Source organism: Schistocerca gregaria, unplaced genomic scaffold (assembly GCF_023897955.1).
Source record: "Schistocerca gregaria isolate iqSchGreg1 unplaced genomic scaffold, iqSchGreg1.2 ptg000285l, whole genome shotgun sequence".
NCBI lineage: Eukaryota > Metazoa > Arthropoda > Insecta > Orthoptera > Acrididae > Schistocerca > Schistocerca gregaria.
The window spans coordinates 796,266-813,655 of record NW_026061775.1 but is presented as its reverse complement, the minus strand read 5'-3'; positions in this window follow the sequence as shown (position 1 = coordinate 813,655).

Here is a 17,390-nt window from a genome sequence, read left to right as displayed (position 1 = left end):
AAGTGTTGATGAAACACAGAAATTGCATCGGGATTCAATACAACAGTCACCATGCGCACTTTCTCCATGGGAGTAATGTCTCAGACAGTCTACGCTTTGATCGTTCCCAGCAAGACCAGTAGTAGTTTCCGATGCACATCTGGAGGCATTCTGTAATCTGTGGACTATGAGAGTGTTGATGAAACACAGAAAATGCATCGGGATTGAGTACAACAGTCACCATGCGCCCTTTCCTCCATGGGAGTAATGTCTCAAACAGTCTACGGTTTGATCGTTCCCTGGAAGACCAGTAGTAGTTTCCGATGCACGTCCGGAGTCATTCTGTAATCTGTGGACCTTCAAAGTGTTGATGAAAAACAGAAATTCCATCGGGAGTGAATACAACAGTCGCCATGAGCACTTTCCTCGATGGGAGTAATGTCTCAAACAGTCTTCGCTTTGATCGTTCCCTGGAAGACCAGTTGTAGTTACCGATGCACATCTGGAGACATTCTGTAATCAGTGGACTATCAGAGTGTTGATGAAACACAGAAATTGCATCGGGACTGAATACAACAGTCACCATTCGCACTTTCCTCATGGGTGTAATGTCTTAAACACTCTACGCTTTGATCGTTCCCTAGAAGACCAGTAGTAGTTTCCGATGCACATCTGGAGACAATCTGTAATCTGTGGACTATCGGAGTGTTGATGAAACACAGAAATTGCATCGGGATTGAATACAACTGGCACCATGCGCACTTTCCTCCATGGGAGTAATGTCTCAAACAGTCTTCGCTTTGATCGTTCCCTGGAAGACCAGTAGTAGTTTCTGATGCACATCTGGAGGCATTCTGTAATATGTGGACTATCAGAGTTTTGATGAAACTCAGATATTGCATCGGGATTGAATACAACAGTCACCATGCACACTTTCCTCCATGGGAGTTATTCTCAAACAGTCTACGTTTTGATCGCTCCCTGGAAGACCAGTAGTAGTTATCGATGCACATCTGGTCACAATCTGTAATCTGTGGACCTTCAAAGTGTTGATGAAACACATAAATTGCCTCGGGATTCAATACAACAGTCAATATGCGCACTTTCCTCCATGGGTGTAATGTCTGAAACAGTCTACGCTTTGATCGATCCCTTGAAGACCAGTAGTAGTTTCCGATGCACATCTGAAGGCATTCTGTAATCTGTGGACTATCAGAGTGTTGATGAAACACAGTTATGGCATTGGGATTGAATACGTCCCCATGCGCACTTTCCTACATGGGAGTAATGTCTCAAACAGTCGATGCTTTGATCGTTCCCTGGAAGAACAGTAGTAGTTTCCGATGTACATCTGGAGGCATTCTGTAATCTGTGGAATATCAGACTGTTATGAAATACAGAAATTCCATCGGGATTGAATACAACAGTCACCATGCACACTTTGCTACATTTGAGTAATGTCTCAAACAGTCTACGCTTTTATCGTTCCCTGGAAGACCAGTAGTAGTTTACGATGCACATCTGGAGGCAGTATGTAGTATGTGGACAATCAGACTGTTGATGACACAGAGAAATTGCATCGGGATTGAATACAACAGTCACCATGATCACTTTCCTCCATGGGAGTAATGTCTCAAACAGTCTACGCTTTGATCGTTCCCTGGAAGACCAGCAGTAGTTTCCGATGCACATCTGGAGTCATTCTGTAATCTGTGGACCTTCAAAGTGTTGATGAAAAACAGAAATTCCATCGGGAGTGAATACAAAAGTCACCATGAGCACTTTCCTCCATGGGAGTAATGTCTCAAACAGTCTTCGCTTTGATCGCTTCCTGGAAGACCAGTAGTAGTTTCCGATGCACATCTGGAGGCATTCTGTAATCTGTGGACTATCAGAGTGTTGATAAAACACAGAAATTACATCGGGATTGAATACAACAGTCACCATGAGCACTTTTCTCCATGGGAGTAATGTCTCAAACAGTCTTTTTTTTATCGTTCCCTACAAGACCAGTAGTAGTTTCGGATGCACATCTGTAGGCATTCTGTAATCTGTGGAAAATCAGAGTGTAGATGAAACACAGAAATAGCATCGGGATTGAATACAACAGTCACTATGCGCACTTTCCTGCATATGAGTAATGTCTCAAATAGTCTACGCTTTTCATCGTTATCTGGAAGACCAGTAGTAGTTTCCGATGCACATCTGGAGGCATTCTGTAACCTGGGGCATATCAGACTGTTGATGAAACACAGAAATTGCATCGGGATTGATTACAGCAGTCACCATGCGCACTTTCCTCCATTGGAGTAATGTCTTAAAGAGTTTACGCTTTGCTCGTTCCCTGGAAGACCAGTAGTAGTTTCCGATGCACATCTGGAGGCATTCTGTAATCTGTAGACTATCAGAGAGTTGATGAAACACAGAAATTGCATCGGGATTGAATACAACAGTCACCATGCGCACTTTCCTCCATGGGAGTAATGTATCAGACAGTCTACGCTTTGATCGTTCCCAGGAAGACCATTCGTAGTTTCCGATGCACATCTGGAGGCATTCTGTAATCTGTGGACTATCAGAGTGTTGATAAAACATATAAAATGCATCGTGATTGAGTACAACAGTCACCATGCGCACTTTCCTCCATGGGAGTAATAGCTCAAACAGTCTACGTTTTGATCGTTTTCTGCGAGACCAGTAGTAGTTTCCATTGCACATCTGGAGTCATTCTGTAGTCTGTGGACCTTCAAAGTGTTGATGAAAAACAGAAATTCCATCGGGAGTGAATACAACAGTCACCATGAGCACTTTCCTCCATGGGAGTAATGTCTCAAACAGTCTTCGCTTTGATCGTTCCCTGGAAGACCAGTAGTAGTTTCCGATGCACATCTGGAGGCATTCTGTAATCTGTGGACTATCGGAGTGTTGATGAAACACAGAAATTGCATCGGGATTGAATACAACTGGCACCATGCGCACTTTCCTCCATGGGAGTAATGTCTCAAATAGTCTATTCTTAGATCAACCCTGGAGCACCAGAAGTAGTTTCCGATGCACATCTGGAGGCAATCTGTAATCTGTGGACTATCAGAGTGTTGATGAGACACATAAATTGCATCGGGATTGAATAAAACAGTCACCATGCGCACTTTCCACCATGGTAGTAATGTCTCAGACAGTCTACACTTTGATCGTTCCCAGGAAGACCAGTAGTAGTTTCCGATTCACATCTGGAGGCATTCTGTAATCTGTGGACTATCAGAGTGTTGATGAAACACTGGAAATGCATCGGGATTGAGTACAATAAACACCATGCGCACTTTCATCCATGGGAGTAATGTCTCAAACAGTCTACGCTGTGATCGTTCCCTGGAAGACCAGTAGTAGTTTCGGATGCACATCTGGAGGCATTCTGTAATCTGTGGACTATCAGAGTGTTGATGAAACTCAGATATTGCATCGGGATTGAATACAACAGTCTCCATGCACACTTTCCTCCATGGGAGTAATTCTCAAACAGTCTACGTTTTGATCGCTCCCTGGAAGACCAGTAGTAGTTATCGATGCACATCTGGACACAATCTTTAATCTGTGGACCTTCAAAGTGTTGATGAAACACAGAAATTGCCTCGGGATTGAATACAACAGTCACCATGCATACTTTCCTCCATGGGAGTAATGTCTGAAACAGTCTACGCTTTGACCGTTCGCTGGAATACCAGTGGTAGTTTCCGATGCACATCTGGAGGCATTCTGTAAACTGTATACTTTCAGAGTGTTGATGAAACACAGAATCTGCATCGGGATTGTATACAGCAGTCACCATGCGCACTTTAATCCATATGAGTAATGTCTCTAACAGTCTACGCTTTGATCGTTAACTGCAAGACCAGTAGTAGTTCCCGATGCACATCTGGAGGCAGTATGTAGTATGTGGACAATCAGACTGTTGATGAAACACAGACATTGCATCGGGATTGAATACAACAGTCACCATGCGCACTTTCCACCATGGGAGTAATGTCTTAAAGAGTTTACGTTTTGATCATTCCCTGGAAGACCAGTAGTAGATTCCGATGCACATCTGGAATCATTCTGTAATCTGTGGACTATCAGAGTGTTGATGAAACACAGAAATTGCATCGGGATTGAATACAACAGTCACCATGATCACTTTCCTCCATGGGAGTAATGTCTCAGACAGTCTACGCTTTGTTCGTTCCCAGGAAGACCAGTAGTAGTTTCCGATGCACATCTGGAGGCATTCTGTAATCTGTGGACTATCAGAGTGTTGATGAAACACACAATTTGCATCGGGATTGAATACAACAGTCACCATGCGCACTTTCCTCCATGGGAGTAATGTCTCAGACAGTCTACGCTTTGATCGTTTACAGGAAGACCAGTTGTAGTTACCGATGCACATCTGGAGGCATTCTGTAATCTGTGGACTGTCAGAGTGTTGATGAATCACAGAAAATGCATCGGGATTGAATACAGCAGTCACCATGCGCACTTTCCTCCTTTGGAGTAATGTCTTAAAGAGTTTACGCTTTGCTCGTTCCCTGGAAGACCAGTAGTAGTTTCCGATGCACATCTGGAAGCATTCTGTAATCTGTAGACTATCAGAGTGTTGATGAAACACAGAAATTGTATCGGGATTGAATACAACAGTCACCATGCGCACTTTCCTCCATGGGAGTAATGTATCAGACAGTCTACGCTCTGATCGTTCCCAGGAAGACCAGTTGTAGTTTCCGATGCACATCTGGAGGCATTCTGTAATCTGTGGACTATCAGAGTGTTGATGAAACATATAAAATGCATCGGGATTGAGTACAACAGTCACCATGCGCACTTTCCTCCATGGGATTAATATCTCAAACAGTCTACGCTTTGATCGTTTTCTGGAAGACCAGTAGTAGTTTCCTATGCACATCTGGAGTCATTCTGTAATCTGTGGACCTACGAAGTGTTGATGAAACCCAGAAATTGCACTGGAGTGAATACAACAGTAACCATCCGCACTTTCCTCCATCGGAGTAATGTTTCAAACAGTCTACTCTTTGATCTACCCTGGAAGACCAGTAGTATTATCCGATGCACATCTGGAGGCATTCTGTTATCTGTGGACTAACAGAGTGTTCATGAAACACAGAAATTGCATCGATATTGAATACAACAGTCACCAAACGCACTTTCCTCCATGTGAGTAATGACTCAGACAGTCTACGCTTTGATCGTTCCTAGGAAGACCAGTAGTAGTTTCCGATATACATCTGGAGGCATTCCGTAATCTGTGGACTATCAGACTGTTGATGAAACACAGAAATTGCATCAGGATTGAATACAACAGTCACCATGCGCACTTTCCTCTATGGGAGTAATGTCTCAAACTGTCTAAGGTTTGATCGTTCCCTGGAAGAGCAGTAGTATTTTCCGATGAACATCTGGAGGCATTCTGTAATCTGTGGAATATCAGACTGTTATGAAATACAGAAATTGCATCGGGATTGAATACAACAGTCACCATGCGCACTTTCTTCCATGGGAGTAATGTCTCAAACAGTCTACGCTTTGATCGTTAACTGCAAGACCATTAGTAGTTTCCGATGCCATCTGGAGGCAGTATGTAGTATGTGGACAATCAGACTGTTGATGAAACACAGACATTGCATCGGGATTGAATACAACAGTCACCATGCGCACTTTCCACCATGGGAGTAATGTCTTAAAGAGTTTACGTTTTGATCATTCCCTGGAAGACCAGTAGTAGTTTGCGATGCACATCTGGAGGCATTCTGTAATCTGTGGACTATCAGAATGTTGTTGATACACAGAAATTGCATCGGGATTGAATATAACAGTCACCATGCCAACTTTCCTCCATGGGAGTGGTGTCTGAAACAGTCTACGATTTGATCGTTTCCAGGAAGACCAGTAGTAGTTTCCGAGGCTCATCTGTAGACAATCTGTAATCTGTGGACTATCAGAGTGTTGATGAAACACAGAAATTGCATCGGGATTGAATACAACAGTCACCATGATCACTTTCCTCCATGGGAGTAATGTCTCAGACAGTCTACGCTTTGTTCGTTCCCAGGAAGGCCAGTAGTAGTTTCCGATGCACATCTGGAGGCATTCTGTAATCTGTGGACTATCAGAGTGTTGATGAAACACACAATTCTCATCAGGATTGAATACAACAGCCACCATGCGCACTTTCCTCCATGGGAGTAATGTCTCAGACAGTCTACGCTTTGATCGTTTACAGGACGACCAGTAGTAGTTACCGATGCACATCTGGAGGCATTCTGTAATCTGTGGACTGTCAGAGTGTTGATAAATCACAGAAAATGCATCGGGATTGAACACAGCAGTCACCATGCGCACTTTCCTCCATTGGAGTAATGTCTTAAAGAGTTTACGCTTTGCTCGTTCCCTGGAAGACCAGTAGTAGTTTCCGATGCACATCTGGAGGCATTCTGTAATCTGTAGACTATCAGAGTGTTGATGAAACACAGAAATTGTATCGGGATTGAATACAACAGTCACCATGCGCACTTTCCTCCATGGGAGTAATGTATCAGACAGTCTACGCTTTGATCGTTCCCAGGAAGACCAGTAGTAGTTTCCGATGCTCATCTGGAGGCATTCTGTAATCTGTGGACTATCAGAGTGTTGATGAAACATATAAAATGCATCGGGATTGAGTACAACAGTCACCATGCGCACTTTCCTCCATGGGATTAATATCTCAAACAGTCTACGCTTTGATCTTTTTCTGGAAGACCAGTAGTAGTTTCCTATGCACATCTGGAGTCATTCTGTAATCTGTGGACCTACGAAGTGTTGATGAAACCCAGAAATTGCACTGGAGTGAATACAACAGTAACCATCCGCACTTTCCTCCATCGGAGTAATGTCTCAAACAGTCTATTCTTTGATCTACCCTGGAAGACCAGTAGTAGATTCCGATGCACATCAGGAGGCATTCTGTAATCTGTGGACTAACAGAGTGTTCATGAAACACAGAAATTGCGTCGATATTGAATACAACAGTCACCAAACGGACTTTTCTCCATGGGAGTAATTACTCAGACAGTCTACGCTTTGATCGTTCCCTGGAAGACAAGTAGTAGTTTCCGATGCACATCTGGAAGCATTCTGCAATCTGTGGACTATCAGAGTGTTGATGAAACACAGAAATTGCATCGGGATTGAATACAACAGTCACCATGCGAACTTTCCTCCATGGGAGTAAGGTCTCAAACAGTCTATTCTTTGATCGTACCCTGGAAGACCAGAAGTAGTTTCCGATGCACATCTGGACTCATTCTGTAATCTGTGGACTATGAGAGTGTTGATGAAACACAGAAAATGCATCGGGATTGAGTACAACAGTCACCATGCGCCCTTTCCTCCATGGGAGTAATGTCTCAAACAGTCTTCGCTTTGATCGTTCCCTGGAAGACCAGTAGTAGTTTCCGATGCACATCTGGAGGCATTCTCTAATCTGTGGACTATCAGAGTGTTGATTAAACACAGACATTGCATCGGGATTGAATACAACAGTCGCCATGCGCACTTTCCTCCATAGAAGTAATGTCTCAAACAGACTACGGTTTGATCGTTTCCTGGAAAACCAGTAGTAGTTTCCGATACACATCTGGAGGCATTCTGCAATCTGTGGACAATCAGACTGTTGATGACACAGAGAAATTGCATCGGGATTGAATACAACAGTCACCATGATCACTTTCCTCCATGGGAGTAATGTCTCATACAGTCTACGCTTTGATCGTTCCCAGGAAACCAGTAGTAGTTTCCGATGCACATCTGGAGGCATTCTGTAATCGGTGGAGTATCAGAGTGTTGATGAAACACAGAAATTGCACCGGGAGTGTATACAACAGTCACCATGCGCACTTTCCTCCATGGGAGTAATGTTTCAAACAGTCTACGCTTTGATCATTCCCTGGAAGACCAGTAGTATTTTCCGATATACATGTGGAGGCATTCTGTAATCTGTGGAGTATCAGACTGTTGATGAAACACAGAAATTGCACCGGGATTGAATACAACAGTCACCATGCGCACTTTCCTCTATTTGAGTAATGACTCAAACTGTCTACGCTTTCATCGTTCCCTGGAAGGCCAGTAGTAGTTTCCGATGCACATCTGGAGGCATTCTGTAATCTGTAGACTATCAGAGTGTTGATGAAATACAGAAATTGCATCGGGACTTAATACAACAGTCACCATTTACACTTTCTTCCATGGGAGTAATTCTCAAACAGTGTACTACTTGATCGTTCCCTGGTAGACCAGTAGTAGTTTCCGATGCACATCTGGAGGCATTCTGTAATCTGTAGACCTTCAAAGTGTTGATGAATCACAGAAATTGCCTCGGGAGTGAATACAACAGTCACCATGCATACTTTCCTCCATGGGAGTAATGTCTGAAACAGTCTACGCTTTGATCGTTCCCTGGAAGACCAGTAGTAGTTTCCGATGCACATCTGGAGGCATTCTGTAATCTGTGGACTATCAGAGTGTTGATGAAACAACGAAATAGCATCGGGATTGAATACAACAGTCACCTTGCGCACTTTCCTCCGTGGGAGTAATGTCTCAAACTGTCGACTCTTTGATCGTTCCCTGGAAGAACAGTAGTAGTTTCGGATGCACATCTGGAGGCATTCTGTAATCTGTGGAATATCAGACTGTTATGAAATACAGAAATTGCATCGGGATTTAATACAACAGTCACCATGCGCACTTTGCTCCATTGGAGTAATGTCTCAAACAGTCTACGCTTTTATCGTTACCTGGAAGACCAGTAGTAGTTTTCGATGCACATCTGGAGGCATTCTGTAATCTGTGGACTATCTGAGTGTTGATGAAACACAGAAATTACATCGGGATTGAATACAACAATGACCATGAGTACTTTCCTCCATGGGAGTAATGTCTCAAACATTTTTTTATCGTTCCCTGGAAGACCAGTAGTAGTTTCCGATGCACATCTGGAGGCATTCTGTAATCTGTGGAATATCACAGTGTTGATGAAACAAAGAAATAGCATCGGGATTGAATACAACAGTCACCATGCGCACTTTCCCCCGTGGGAGTAATGTCTCAAACAGTCTACGCTTTGATCGTTCCCTGGAAGACCAGTAGTTGTTTCCGATGCACATCTGGAGGCATTCTGTAATCTGTGGAATATCAGACTGTTATGAAATACAGAAATTGCATCGGGATTGAATACAACAGTCACCATGCGCACTTTCCTCCATGGGAGTAATGTCTCAAACAGTCTACGCTTTGATCGTTCCCTGGAAGACCAGTAGTAGTTTCCGATGCACATCTGGTGGCTGTATGTAGTATGTGGACAATCAGAGTGTTGATGAAACACAGAAATTGCATCGGGATTGAATACAGCAGTCACCATGCGCACTTTCCTCCATGGGAGTAATGTCTCAGACAGTCTACGCTTTGATCGTTCCCAGGAAGAGCAGTAGTAGTTTCCGATAAACATCTGGAGGCATTCTGTAATCTGTGGAGTATCAGAGTGTTGATGAAACACAGAATATTCATCGGGATTGAATACAACAGTCACCATGCGCACTTTCCTCTATGGGATTAATGTCTCAAACTGTCTAAGCTTTGATCGTTCCCTGGAAGACCAGTAGTAGTTTCCGATGCAAATCGGGAGGCATTCTGTAATCTGTGGAATATCAGACTGTTATGAAATACAGAAATTGCATCGGGATTGAATATAACAGTCACCATGCGCACTTTCCTCCGTGGGAGTAATGTCTCAAACAGTCTACGCTTTGATCGTTCCCAGGAAGACCAGTCGTAGTTTCCGATGCACATCTGGAGGCATTCTCAAATCTGGGGACTATCAGAGTGTTGATGAAACACAGAAAATGCATCGGGATTGAATACAGCAGTCACCATGCGCACTTTCCACCATGGGAGTAATGTCGTAAAGAGTTTACGTTTTGATCATTCCCTGGAAGACCAGTAGTAGTTTCCGATGCACATCTGGAGGCATTCTATAATCTGTGGACTATCAGAATGTTGATGAAACACAGAAGTTGCATCGGGGTTGAATACCACAGTCACCATGCGCACTTTCCTCCATAAAAGTAATGTCTCAAACAGACTACGCTTTGATCATTCCCTGGAAAACCAGTAGTAGTTTCCGATGCACATCTGGAGGCATTCTGTAATCAGTGGACTATGAGAGTGTTGTTGAAACACAGAAATTGCATCGGGATTGAATATAACAGTCACCATGCCCACTTTTCTCCATGGGAGTGATGTCTGAAACAGTCTACGATTCGATCGTTCCCTTGAAGACCTGTAGTAGTTACCGATGCACATCTGGAGGCATTCTGTAATCTGTGGACTATAAGAGTTTTGTTGAAACACAGAAATTGCACCGCGATTGAATACAACAGTCACCATGCGTACTTTCCTACATGGGAGTAATGTCTCTAACAGTCTACGATTTGATCGTTCCCTGGAAGACCAGTAGTAGTTTCCGATGCACATCTGGAGGCATTCTGTAATCTGTGGTCTATCAGACTGTTGATGAAACACAGAAATTGCATCGGGATTGAATACAAAAGTCACCATGCGCACTTTCCTCCATGGGAGTAATGTCTCAGACAGTCTACGAACTGATCGTTCCCAGGAAGACAAGTAGTAGTTTCCGATGCACATCTGGAGGCATCTGTAATCTGGGGACTATCAGAGAGTTGATGAAACACAGAAATTGCATCGGGATTGAATACAACAGTCACCATGCGCACTTTCCTCCATGGGAGTAATGTCTCAAAGAGTCTACGCTTTGATCGTTCCCTGGAAGACCAGTAGTAGTTTCCGATGCACATCTGGAGGCATTCTGTAATCTGTGGACTATCAGACTGTTGATGAAACACAGAAATTGCATCGGGATTGAATACAACAGTCACCATGCGCACTTTCCTTCATGGGAGTAATATCTCAAACTATTTACGGTTTGATCGTCCCCTGGAAGACCAGTAGTAGTTTCCGATGCACATCTGGAGGCATTCAGTAACCTGTGGACTATCAGAGTGTTGATGAAACACAGAAATTGCATCGGGATTGAATACAACAGTCACCATGCGCTCTTTCCTCCATGGGAGTAATGTCTCAAAGAGTCTACGCTTTGATCGTTCCCTGGAAGGTTAGTAGTAGTTTTCGATGCACATCTGGAGGCATTCTGTAATCTGTGGACTATCAGAGTGTTGATGAAACACAGAAATTGCATCGGGATTGAATACAACAGCCACCATGCGCACTTGCCTTAATGGGAGTAATTCTCAAACAGTCTACGTTTGGATCTTTCCCTGGAAGACCAGTAGTAGTTATCGATGCACATCTGGACACAATCTGTAATCTGTGGACCTTCAAAGTATTGATGAAACACAGAAATTGCCTCGGGATTGAATACAACAGTCACCATGCGTACTTTCCTACATGGGTGTAATGTCTGAAACAGTCTACGCTTTGATCGTTAATTGGAAGACCAGTAGTGGTTTCAGATGCACATCTGGAGGCATTCTGTAATCTATGGACTATCAGAGTGTTGATGAAACACAGAATCTACATCGGGATTGTATACAGCAGTCACCATGCGCACTGTCCTCCATGGGAGTAATGTCTCAAACAGTCTTTTTTTTATCGTTCCCTGGAAGACCAGTAGGAGTTTCGGATGCACATCTGGAGGCATTCTGTAATCTGTGGACTATCAGAGTGTTGATGAAACACAGAAATAGCATATGGATTGAATACAACAGTCACCATGCGCACTTTCCTGAATGGGAGTAATGCCTCAAACAGTGTACGCTTTGATCGTTCCCTGGAAGACCAGTAGTAGTTTCCGATGCACATCTGGAGGCATTCTGTAATCTGTGGACTATCAGAGTGTTGATGAAACACAGAAATTGCATCGGGAATGAATACAACAGTCACCATGCGCACTTTTCACCATGGGAGTAATTCTCAAACATTCTACGGTTTGATCGTTCCCTGGAAGACCAGTAGTAGTTATCGATGCACATCTGGACACAATCTGTAATCTGTGGACCTTCAAAGTGTTGATGAAACACAGAAATTGCCTCGTGATTCAATACAACAGTCACCATTCGCAGTTTCCTCCATGGGTGTAATGTCTGAGACAGTCTACGCTTTGATCGTTCCCTTGAAGACCAGTAGTAGTTTCCGATGCACATCTGGAGGCATTCTGTAATCTGTGGAGTATCAGAGTGTTGATGAAACACAGAAATTGCCTCGGGAATGAATACAACAGTCACCATGCGTACTTTCCTACATGAGAGTAATGTCTCTAACAGTCTACGATTTGATCGTTCCCTGGAAGACCAGTAGTAGTTTCCGATGCACATCTGGAGGCATTCTGTAATCTGTGGTCTATCAGACTGTTGATGAAACACAGAAATTGCATCGGGATTGAATACAAAAGTCACCATGCGCACTTTCCTCCATGGGAGTAATATCTCAGACAGTCTACGCTTTGATCGTTCCCAGGAAGACAAGTAGTAGTTTCCGATGCACATCTGGAGGCACCTGTAATCTGTGGACTATCAGAGAGTTGATGAAACACAGAAATTGCATCGGGATTGAATACAACAGTCACCATGCGCACTTTCCTCCATGGGAGTAATGTCTCAAACAGTCTACGCTATGATCGTTCCCTGGAAGACCAGTAGTAGTTTCCGATGCACATCTGGAGGCATTCAGTAATCTGTGGACTATCAGAGTGTTGATGAAACACAGAAATTGCATCGGGATTGAATACAACAGTCACCATGCGCTCTTTCCTCCATGGGAGTAATGTCTCAAAGAGTCTACGCTTTGATCGTTTCCTGGAAGACCAGTAGTAGTTTTCGATGCACATCTGGAGGCATTCTGTAGTATGTGGACAATCAGACTGTTGATGAAACACAGAAATTGCATCGGGAATGAATACAACAGTCACCATGCGCACTTTCCTCCATGGGAGAAATTCTCCAACCGTCTACGATTTGATCGTTCCCTGGAAGACCAGTAGTAGTTATCGATGCACATCTGGACACAATCTGTAATCTGTGGACCTTCGAAGTGTTGATGAAACACAGAAATTGCCTCGGGGTCCAATACAACAGTCACCATCCGCACTTTCCTCCATGGGTGTAATGTCTGAAACAGTCTACGCTTTGATCGTTCCCTTGAAGACCAGTAGTAGTTACCGATGCACATCTGGAGGCATTCTGTAATATGTGGACTGTCAGAGTATTGATGAAACAAAGAAATTGCATCGGGATTGAATACAACAGTCACCATGCGCACTTTCCTACGTCGGAGTAATGTCTCTAACAGTCTACGCTTTGATCGTTCCCTGGAAGGACCAGTAGTAGTTTCCGATGCACATCTGGAGGCATTCTGTAATCTGTGGACTATCAGAGTGTTGATGAAACACAGAAATTGCATCGGGATTGATTACAACATTCACCCTTCCCCTTTTTCCAATATAAAAGTAATGTCTCAAACAGACTACGATTTGATCGTTCCCTGGAAGACCAGCAGTAGTTTGCGATGCACATCTGGAGGCATTCCGTAATCTGTGGACTATCAGAGTGTTGATGAAACACAGAAATTGCATCGGGATTGAATACAACAGCCACCATGCGCACTTTCCTCAATGGGAGTAAATCTCAAACAGTCTACGTTTTGATCTTTCCCTGGAAGACCAGTAGTAGTTATCGATGCACATCTGGACACAATCTGTAATCTGTGGACCTTCAAAGTATTGATGAAACACAGAAATTGCCTCGGTATTCAATACAACAGTCACTATGCGCTCTTTCCTCCATGGGTGTAATGTCTGAAACAGTCTACGCTTTGATCGTTCCCTTGAAGACCAGTAGTAGTTACCGATGCACATCTGAAGGCATTCTGTAATCTGTGGACTAGCAGCGTGTTGATGAAACACAGAAATTGCATCGGGATTGAATACAACAGTCACCATGCGCACTTTTCTCCATGGGAGTAATGACCCAGACAGTCTACGCTTTGATCGTTCCCTGGATGACCAGTAGTAGTTTCCGATGCACATCTGGAGGCATTCTGTGATCTGTGGACTATCAGAGTGTTGATGAAACCCAGAAATTGCATCGGGAATGAATACAACAGTCACCATGCGCACTTTTCTCCATGGGAGTAATTCTCAAACAGTCTACGTTTTGATCGTTCCCTGGAAGACCAGTAGTAGTTATCGATGCACATCTGGACACAATCTGAAATCTGTGGACCTTCAAAGTGTTGATGAAACACAGAAATTGCATCGGGATTCAATACAACAGTCACCATTCGCACTTTCCTCCATGGGTGTAATGTCTGAAATAGTCGACGCTTTGATTGTTCCCTTGAAGACCTGTAGTAGTTACCGATGCACATCTGGAGGCATTCTGTAATCTGTGGACAATAAGAGTTTTGTTGAAACACAGAAATTGCACCGCGATTGAATACAACAGTCACCATGCGTACTTTAATACATGGGAGTAATGTCTCTAACAGTCTACGATTTGATCGTTCCCTGGAAGACCAGTAGTAGTTTCCGATGCACATCTGGAGGTATTCTGTAATCTGTGGTCTATCAGACTGTTGATGAAACACAGAAATTTCATCGGGATTGAATACAAAAGTCACCATGCGCACTTTCCTCCATGGGAGTAATATCTCAGACAGTCTACGCTTTGATCGTTCCCAGGAAGACAAGTAGTAGTTTCCGATGCACATCTGGAGGCATCTGTAATCTGTGGACTATCAGAGAGTTGATGAAACACAGAAATTGCATCGGGATTGAATACAACAGTCACCATGCGCACTTTCCTCCATGGGAGTAATGTCTCAAACAGTCTACGCTATGATCGTTCCCTGGAAGACCAGTAGTAGTTTCCGATGCACATCTGGAGGCATTCAGTAATCTGTGGACTATCAGAGTGTTGATGAAACACAGAAATTGCATCGGGATTGAATACAACAGTCACCATGCGCTCTTTCCTCCATGGGAGTAATGTCTCAAAGAGTCTACGCTTTGATCGTTCCCTGGAAGACCAGTAGTAGTTTTCGATGCACATCTGGAGGCATTCTGTAGTATGTGGACAATCAGGCTGTTGATGAAACACAGAAATTGCATCGGGAATGAATACAACAGTCACCATGCGCACTTTCCTCCATGGGAGAAATTCTCCAACCGTCTACGATTTGATCGTTCCCTGGAAGACCAGTAGTAGTTATCGATGCACATCTGGACACAATCTGTAATCTGTGGACCTTCGAAGTGTTGATGAAACACAGAAATTGCCTCGGGGTCCAATACAACAGTCACCATGCGCACTTTCCTCCATGGGTGTAATGTCTGAAACAGTCTACGCTTTGATCGTTCCCTTGAAGACCAGTAGTAGTTACCGATGCACATCTGGAGGCATTCTGTAATATGTGGACTGTCAGAGTGTTGATGAAACAAAGAAATTGCATCGGGATTGAATACAACAGTCACCATGCGCACTTTCCTACGTGGGAGTAATGTCTCTAACAGTCTACGCTTTGATCGTTCCCTGGAAGGCCAGTAGTAGTTTCCGATGCACATCTGGAGGCATTCTGTAATCTGTGGACTATCAGAGTGTTGATGAAACACAGAAATTGCATCGGGATTGATTACAACAGTCACCCTTCCCCTTTTTCCTATATAAAAGTAATGTCTCAAACAGACTACGATTTGATCGTTCCCTGGAAGACCAGCAGTAGTTTGCGATGCACATCTGGAGGCATTCTGTAATCTGTGGACTATCAGAGTGTTGATGAAACACAGAAATTGCATCGGGATTGAATACAACAGCCACCATGCGCACTTTCCTCAATGGGAGTAAATCTCAAACAGTCTACGTTTTGATCTTTCCCTGGAAGACCAGTAGTAGTTATCGATGCACATCTGGACACAATCTGTAATCTGTGGACCTTCAAAGTATTGATGAAACACAGAAATTGCCTCGGTATTCAATACAACAGTCAGTATGCGCTCTTTCCTCCATGGGTGTAATGTCTGAAACAGTCTACGCTTTGATCGTTCCCTTGAAGACCAGTAGTAGTTACCGATGCACATCTGAAGGCATTCTGTAATCTGTGGACTAGCAGCATGTTGATGAAACACAGAAATTGCATCGGGATTGAATACAACAGACACCATGCTCACTTTCGTACATGGGGGTAATGTCTCTAACTGTCTACGTTTTGATCGTTCCCAGGAAGACCAGTAGTAGTTTCCGATGCACATCTGGAGGCATTCTGTAATCTGTGGACTATCAGAATGTTGATGAAACACAGGAAATGCATCGGGATTGAGTATAACAGCCACCATAAGCACTTTCCTCCATGGGAGTAATGACCCAGACAGTCTACGCTTTGATCGTTCCCTGGATGACCAGTAGTAGTTTCCGATGCACATTTGGAGGCATTCTGTGATCTGTGGTCTATCAGACTGTTGATGAAACACAGAAATTGCATCGGGATTCAATACAACAGTCACCATTCGCACTTTCCTCCATGGGTGTAACGTCTGAAATAGTCTACGCTTTGATCGTTCCCTTGAAGACCTGTAGTAGTTACCGATGCACATCTGGAGGCATTGTGTAATCTGTGGACTATAAGAGTTTTGATGAAACACAGAAATTGCACCGCGATTGAATACAACAGTACCTTGCGTACTTTCCTACATGGGAGTAATGTCTCTAACAGTCTACGATTTGATCGTTCCCTGGAAGACCAGTAGTAGTTTCCGATGCACATCTGGAGGCATTCTGTAATCTGTGGTCTATCAGACTGTTGATGAAACACAGAAATTGCATCGGGATTGAATACAACAGTCACCATGCGCACTTTCCTTCATGGGAGTAATATCTCAAACTATCTACGGTTTGATCGTCCCCTGGAAGACCAGTAGTAGTTTCCGATGCACATCTGGAGGCATTCTGTAATCTGTGGACTATCAGACTGTTGATGAAACACAGAAATTGCATCGGGATTGAATACAACAGTCACCATGCGCACTTTCCTTCATGGGAGTAATATCTCAAACTATCTACTGTTTGATCGTCCCCTGGAAGACCAGTAGTAGTTTCCGATGCACATCTGGAGGCATTCAGTAACCTGTGGACTATCAGAGTGTTGATGAAACACAGAAATTGCATCGGGATTCAATACAACAGTCACCATGCGCTCTTTCCTCCATGGGAGTAATGTCTCAAAGAGTCTACGCTTTGATCGTTCCCTGGAAGACCAGTAGTAGTTTTCGATGCACATCTGGAGGCATTCTG